Genomic DNA, 8,370 nt, shown 5'->3' on the forward strand with positions numbered 1-8,370 from the left:
GAAAGAAATATAATTTCCGTATGTGGGTTTGCAGGGTCAAAAAAGCATGAGGAAATGTGGGTGTACAGGGATGGAATGGTGAAATAGAAAGATGGATGGTGGCAGGGAGGTTCACTAGCCTCATAGACCAATTTCCAACCCTCGGGTCCTTCTTTGAGATTGATTTTGGCCTTTCTGTAGTTTCTACAGGATCCTCCTGTAGAATACACAGAGTTTCCTGTAGGATGCGAAATTTTCAGAACGGATGAGACCAAGACTTATGAAAGAATAATGGTGATGGAGAGATGGGCTGTGAAGGGTGCATGCAGCCTGGCCATGTCTTTTTCCTCTTGTGCGACCCTCTTGCAACCTGCAACTTATTCAAAAGAAGTTGGGCTTTTCTTTTCTCTCTTTTTTTTTTTGAGACAGCTGGGGTGCCTCAAGGAGGTTTTCACCCTAACTGCCTGCCTTGGGCGTCTCCAAGAGGTTTTCACCCAGAGATCTTTTATTCCATTTTTTATTTTTTTTATTTTTTTTTAATTTTTTATTTTTTTTTTATTCTCAGGGTGTGGGTGGAGTGGAGACAGGGACCTGATCCACTACCAACACTGATTTACCCAGATTCTTAATGAACTCCTGCTTGGAAAGGGGCTTCCTGTAGATCTTCAATCTATGCCCATTGAAGAGCATGGGTATGGCTTCTCCATCAATGGTCCGGATAAGAACTGAACCATTTTCATTGCATTTTTTTACTGCATATGGTCCTAGCCATCTTGTCCTCAATTTTCCCTTGAAATCTTTGTATCTCGAATCATACAGCAACACCCAATCTCCTTTGCTGGAATTGTTTTTCTTTGAGGTGTCTGTCATGCCATATTTTTCTTTGAAGTTGGACTACCTCTAAGGGGAGAAGGGCCTGCATTCTCTGTTCATCCAATCCATTTAGCTAAAGCAACCTTTCCTGTTGCGCATGGTTGAGATCTAGGTATAGCTGAGCTGCCATTCTTAATGTGTTATATTCAAATTCTATGGACAGCAAAGCCTTCTTCCCATAGACCAGCTCATAGGGTGTGAAACCTGTGGTGGTTTTCCAAGTAGTGTTATAGGCCCAGGTGGCCTCAACCAATTGACCTGCCCAATATTTTCTGTTGCTACTCACCACCTTATTCAAAATCCCTTCCAAAGCTCTGTTAGTGACTTCCACCTATCCATATGCTTGTGGATGATAAGGGGTGGAAGTTTTGTGCCTAATCTTGTGATGGGTGAGCAGGTCTTCAATCAGATTGGAGGTAAACTGACTTCCTTGATCTGTGACTAATTCTATTAGATAGCCAAACTTGTAGAAGATATTTTCCCTCAAAAACTCAGCTACTTTTTCTTCTGTTGCTACTTTGATTGCCTTTGTTTCTGCCCACTTTGTCAGGTAATCCATGCACACAATGATGTAAGACCTCTGTTTTCAAGGAGGTTTGATAGGACCCACAAAGTCCATGCCCCACTTCTCAAATGGCTCGAAACTCACTTGAGGCTACAGGGGCATCTCATCCTTTGGAGTAGGTTTCCCCATCCTTTCACATCGGTCGGATTGGCTGATGTATCTCCCGACATCTTGATGAAGAGTGGGCCAATAGTAACCTGCCTGCAGAATTTTGAAGGCAGTTCTCTTTGCTACAAAGTGGCCCCCATAGGGCCCATCATGACAGTTTAGGAGGATGTCAAAAACTTCCTCCTCCCTGACACATTGCCTCAAAATCTGATCTGGGCTAAGTTTAAAAAGATTGCCCTCAATCCAAGTGAATGGGACACTTTTCCTCACGATCTTGCTCTTTTCTTTTGAGGATAGGTGTGGTGGAAACTGTGCTGAAACAAAATAATTTGCTATATCAACAAACCATGGAGAGAGTACTGAAATAGCAAATAGGTGTTCATCTGGCATTTGATCATCCACCATTCCTTCTTCACCTACAGGCAGATCTAATCTAGACATAAAATTAGCAACAACATTTTCCTTACTTGGTTTATCAACAATGGTCAAATCAAATTGCTGCAATAAAAGTAACCATCTAATGGTACGAGCATTTACTTCTGGTTTATTCATAAAATAACTAATTGCAGCATAATCAATGTGTACGAAGGTTTCATAGCCAGTGATGTAGTGTTTAAACTTGTTTAGAGAATGGACTATAGCCAAGAGCTCCTTTTTGGTTACAGTGTAGTTTAATTCTGCCTTGGACAGGTTTTTACTGACAAAATATATGGCATACGGTAGCTTCTCTTCAACTTGTCCTAAGGCTGCTCCTATAGCTTTGTTTGAGGTATCTGTGTGAATGTGGAAAGGTAGGGCCCAGTTTGGACCTCTCAAGATTGGGGTAGTTATCAGCTTACCTTTCAAGGCATCCAGAGCCTCTTGACAGTTGTCAGTCCATATGAACTCAGCATCTTTTACCAAAAGACCAAACAATTGAGAGGCTAGCTTACTAAACTCCTTAATGATTCTTCTATAATACCCTGCTAAGCCTAGAAAACTCCGAACATCTTTTACCTTTTGGGGAGGTGGAACCCTTTAGATGATAGCAATATTGTTTGGATCCACTTGCAATCCTTGTTGAGAAATTGTATGACCTAGCACGGTCCCTTCGGTCATCAGGAATTCACATTTATCAGGACTGAAGGATAGGTTCATTTCAATACACTTGGCTAAAACTTTCCTCGGGTTAGTCAAAGCTTCTTAGAAGTTAGAACCATAAGGGGTAAAGTCATCCATATAGATTTCCACTGAATCATGAACCAGTTTAGCAAATATGCTCAGTACTCTCTCTGGAAAGTGGCAAGAGCATTCCACAACCCAAAGAGAATGACCCGGTAGGCAAAGGTGCCCCATGGACAAGTGGTCTTATATTGGTCTTTCAGGCTGATTTGGGTCTGGTTGTACCCACTAAACCCATCTAGGAAGGAAAAGAACTTCTTCCCTGCCAGGCCATCTAACACTTGATCTATGAAAGGCAAAGGGAAATGGTCCCTCTTGGTGGTCTTGCTGAGTTCTCGATAATCTACACAGATTCTCCACTTCCTATTTTATCTTTGGCACTAGCACCAAAGGAGAAACCCATTCGCTATTAGAGATGGGGTAGATGAATCTTGCATCCAACAACTTTTGTAGTTCTTCTTTGACAATGACCTTAAGGGCTGGATTCATCCTCCTTTGAGGCTGCCTGACTAGTTCACAATCTATTTTAATGTAAATGTGATGAGTACAGACTGAAGGGTGGACTCCCTTCATCTCCTTATAGCTCCAAGCAAAAGCATCCAAATGGTTGTTCAATAAGCTACACAGTTCTTTCTCTTGAGAGGTGGATAGGGATGAGTTGATATTCAAGATTATTTATGGGCCAAATTCCACATTCTTAACTCGGAGAGAGGTCGGATCAGCCACACAGAGATCAACTAAAGCATTGGATTGGGTTTCTTTCACCAACTCTTCTAATGGCAACACATTGGGGGGTGGATTTTGAATAACCTTCTCAATAAGATCATCCTCGGTTTGAGGACCCCCCTTGGTAGTTTCCACTGTGCACAATGGTGTGGAGTAGACTTCATCCTCATCTTCATCCTCCAACAAGAGAGGTAAGTCATGTTCTAGCAGAGGTTGGGTAGGAGGATATAGGACTAGATGTTTGGACATATGCCCATTCTTGATGGTCATGCTCCCAGCTTAACAATTGATGTAAGCATCTACAGTAGCTAACCAAGGTCTTCTCAGGATGAGAGGATACCCAGTGAGCTTTGCCTTTGGCTGAAGAACCGAGAAATCAGTAGGGTACTCCTAGGAATCATGGACACCATGACATCTTACACAATCCCCTCAGGGGTCACGGTGGAGCGGTCTGCCAACTGCAGTACTGTTGAGGTCTTTCTTAGGGAACCCTGAAGGTTGAGTTTGAGCATAGTGTCCTTGGTCATTACATTAATGGCAGCCCCTAGATCAATCAAGGTGTGGGGGATTATGGTGCCATTGATGTGGACATCGTCTACAAGACTTCCAGGGTCTAGATATTTCCGACAGATTACCTACCTCAACATCAAGTCAAATAGTTGTCCTATGACATTGATAGTTGGGGCATCCCTCTTGCCTGCCTAGGTGCCTGAAGCACTTCTCTCTGATCAACTTGTTGTAGATTGGTACATCTTTCATGGCCTGGAGAAGTGGTATTTTTACACATAACTATTTTAGTTCTCCCAGAACTTCAGTTTCTTCTGGGTAAGTTGTGTGGTTCCAGTTAGTCTCTCAGGAAAGGGTGGAATGGTTTTTGGTTTACTTTCCTGGTTCTGTTCCTCATCCTCCTTAGGAGGAGGTTAGCTATCTGGGAGAACTTTCCCAGATCGTAGGTTGATCTCCTAAATCTCCACAGCATAGGTAGGACATGTTGTTTCTCCAGTATATACTTGCTAGGTCTATCTGTTATTGGGGTTCGGGTTTGGTTGAGCAGGTATTTGGGGTTGTCTTGGAGGAGCAGGAGGTAATGGTTGTGGTTGAGTAGGTGGTGGAGGAAAAAGAGTGGGAGGAGAGTTGTATTGGGGCTTCCACCCCTGATGAGGTGCATTCCACTAAGGTTGTGGCTGAGTGTGAGAATGAAATGAATGAGCAGCTGGTTGAGTATGGTATTGAGATGGATACGGCCAAGGAGGGGGTGTGGACTAGGAAGGATGAGCAGGGGGAACCCAAGAAGGCATGGAAGTGGATTGATTGGGGTTGTAATAAGTCTCAGATGTCCCTTGCATTCCCTGCTGGTAAGGTCTAGGTCCATGTGGCCTCCTTTGGTTCATGAAGTAGAGTGGTTCAATGGCTCCTTCAGCCCCTTGGTACATAGCTTTAAATCCAGGCAAGGAAGGGCACTGATTTGTAGGATGGTCTTCTTCACAGACAAAACACACTTCTATGGAGTGCAATGGACATTCGTTCCTAGGATTCTTTCTAGTGCACTTGGGACAAAAGATGGCCAAAGCCCTCTTGGCTTCCTCTTGCTTCTTTTGGATTCGCATGGTATCCATTTGCATGGAAATAGTCTATCTCATCTCAATTTTGAAATCTTCCATCTGATTTGCAAATTCTTTTTTAAGGAATGCGCTGGATAAGAGGGTACTGGGTAAAGGTTGACTTCCCCTACCTTTCTTTTTGGCTACCCTACAACGGTTTCTAAACACAGTCTTTATGTCATCATAAGGTAGCTGGTAGACGTCTCCCCCAGCAAGCAAATGGAGGGTATCTAGAATGTCTTTAGGGACTCCTCTGAGCAGAACCAACTTCAGAGATTTGGGGTCAAGTGTGCACCTGTCCCTTTTATAACTGAGTTTAAAACTCTCTTCATAGTCTTCTAAACCTTCATCACTTCCCATGGTCATTCAGAAGATTTCTTTCTTGGTGTCCTTTAACCTACAGTAGTCCCAATACTTGTTGTTAAAGGCTTGCTGCATCTGAGTGCAAGTTGTGATACTGTTTCTAGGTAACCCCACGAATGAGTGTAATGCTACATCCTTGAGGGTAGAGGGAAAGAGTTTCAGCTTCTGCTCATCTTCTCCATAATCATATGTTCGACAGAGAACAACAAACTCAAACAAGAAGGTATCAGGGTCTTCGGTAGTCAATCCATGGAAGGGAGGTAAGGCTGAGGGTCTTATGTTTTTCATCTTTCTGTCTCCATTGGTCTTTCGGATAGGAAAGGTGCCTTCTATTCTTTCCCCATTTCCTTTAACGTTTCTGTTCTTAGCCATAGTCTCAAGAGGAATGGTTTCTTGCTCTTCTTCTATTATATGATCTTCGTATATCTCTGGAGGTTCATCTATAGGTTCTTCTGGATTACTGCCACTAAAGAAGAGAGAAGGGTGACTTAGTGTTGTCGTGGGGGTGTTGGGTAGGAATTTTCCTGAATTGTCTCTGTTCTTACGAGGCATGAAAGGAAATCTCTCTTTTTTTTGGTGATTTTTTTCTTTCTTTTTCTCCTTATACCTGCAAAAACTAAAATGGATTGAACAACAAATTGCAACTAACTAAAATAAACCTTGCTGAAATTAAAATTGTAGAATTGAAATGAAAGTAGGAAAGGACTAATCTATTTTGCTAAAATGAAATTGCAGAATTGAAATGAAAGCATGAAATGACTAAGCTATTTTGCTGAAATGAAATTGCAGAATTGAAATGAAATCGGGAAATATCTAATTTACGCTTGCTGAAATGAAATTGTAGAATGGAAATAAAAGTAGGAAATGTCTAATTTACGCTCGCTGAAATGAAGTTGCAGAATTGAAATGAAACAACTACTCTATGCTTGCTGAAATAAACTACTTAGCAAAATGTTGGAGTGAAAAAAATAGAAGAAAAATAGTAATCACAAAATACTCTGACACTTCCCTGGCAACAGTGCAAAAAAGATGATGAACTCCAGTGTTGCAGCAAGAATGATGCAACTCCTGGGGCTCCCTACTTTACTTTTATCAACCCAGTAGTTCGTAACAAACTTGGAAGGGACGGTGCTATATGCACAAGTACTAGCTCTTATTGCAGGCTATTACTTGATAAGCTGGCACAAATTTGCTAGGAGCTTAAGCCAACTTCTATGAGTTCTCAGAAGAAGCTTTTAACTATGATGGAAGAAAGCTAACTCAAAAGAGGCTATTCTACTAGCAGGAAGAAGATGAAAATTGAAAGGAAACACAAACCCTAACAAACCCTAATTTTACCCACTAACCCCACTTTTGCAAGAAAAGAGATGGAAACTACTAAAATGGATGTTGTTGACTACTGAAAAGGTAAAATGCATGTATTCAAGCTACTTCTGAAGGAAAAAGGGAAAAAATCATCTTTTTGTACTTTTGAGCATTTTCATGTAGAATTATTATGCTTGTGTTTTAATTAGTTGTGATTGTGTAGAGGTTTCGTGGCGAAGGGAGATGGATTTGGCTTTTGCAAGAGCTGGGGAAGGTGTGGAGAGGTCCTAAGAAGCCCCTAGTACCCTTCTAGAGACTTCCATTACGATCCGACTTCGAAAAATCACTCGCATGAACTTCTACAGGAGGCTACAGGGGGTCTACAGGATGTTCTACAGGAGGATCTACAAGACGAGGCCAAAAGTGGTTTTTGGAGGTTTGAAAGTGGAAAAACGGTGGGAGAAGGGAAATGAAGGCTGGATGGAGATGTTAAGGGGTCTAGGACTTTGTAAATGAAGATCAAGAATGAAGGAGATGGTTGGATTTGTTCAAAGGTCAAGAAAGAAATTTTGCACAAAAACGCAGAAATTAGGGCAGTTTGGGAAAGTATGGCGAATGAGTGGGGGAAAGCTTGAGAAATGGATTGGAGTAGGTTGTGTGATGGGATAATGATAAGCTAGAGTGTTCTAGAGCTGCACACTTACTTTTCAAAACTGTCCCAAGCAAGAACTAAAAAACAGAGTTTTACCTATTTCAACCTAATTCTGACCTAAAGACCAGAAAAGTGTTGAACAAAACTTTATGGACAGGAAGTTATGTAAGAAAGCCATGGAAACTGAACAAGAAAGGATCTAAGCATGTGAGTCCAACTGATATCAACTTCTCCAACTTGAAATCTCACACTAACAATTGCATTGGAAAGCAAAAACAGTGTTTTTGGTGGCAACAATAGTGCCTTGATCTCAAATCACGGTCCTAAGGAGGGAGAAAGGAGACCAAGGCCTGCTTGGTAGCCTTTTTGGATCTTTTTCTGTTATTGCGGCAAACTATCTAATCAACTTGAAGCAAGAACAATTATTCTAACCATCAAAAGAAACCTAAGTAACAAAGCAAGATTTAACCTAAGCCATAGAAATTATTTCACGAATGCAAGAAAAAGAATATAAATACATAAAGGAGGTGTTGGGCACTTGGGTTGGGCCCAAACCCAAGAGCTATAGCCCCTTAGGAAAGATCAGTGTTGGTTTAAAGTTGGATTCATCTTCATTGATCAAAAAAATAATAGTTACATCACAAAACTGTCCGCAAAAAGAGCTCGAAAATGAGCTAAGTACAGGGCTGCACTAAAGTGTGAAAATAGACTATCAAATGGCTAACCTATTGAGGCTAGAAGCCTTCTTACTTATACAAGTGAGGACTTCCAACAGTCCTCCTAAACTTTAGGAACTCGGTTGCCTAAAACTGCAGATAATGGCAACTTCACTAGACCTGCTCGGCTGCCCCTTGGAAAATCATTTGTGGGCTTTTGTACTCTGAGATGTTGATGGAGAACTCGATGAAGGGGTCATTAATGAAAGAGACACCCCTCCTATAAGTCCTCAGCCCTATTTCCTCGAGTTTGGCTGCCAATCTGTTCATAAATGTCTAGTCCTTGTCCAAAAATGTCGAAAAATCTACAATAAACACTCA

The sequence above is a fragment of the Pinus tabuliformis genome, chromosome 3_1, assembly GCF_031772625.1.
Source record: "Pinus tabuliformis cultivar Carrire ecotype Pingquan chromosome 3_1, CPIR1, whole genome shotgun sequence".
In the NCBI taxonomy this organism is placed as follows: Eukaryota; Viridiplantae; Streptophyta; class Pinopsida; order Pinales; family Pinaceae; genus Pinus; species Pinus tabuliformis.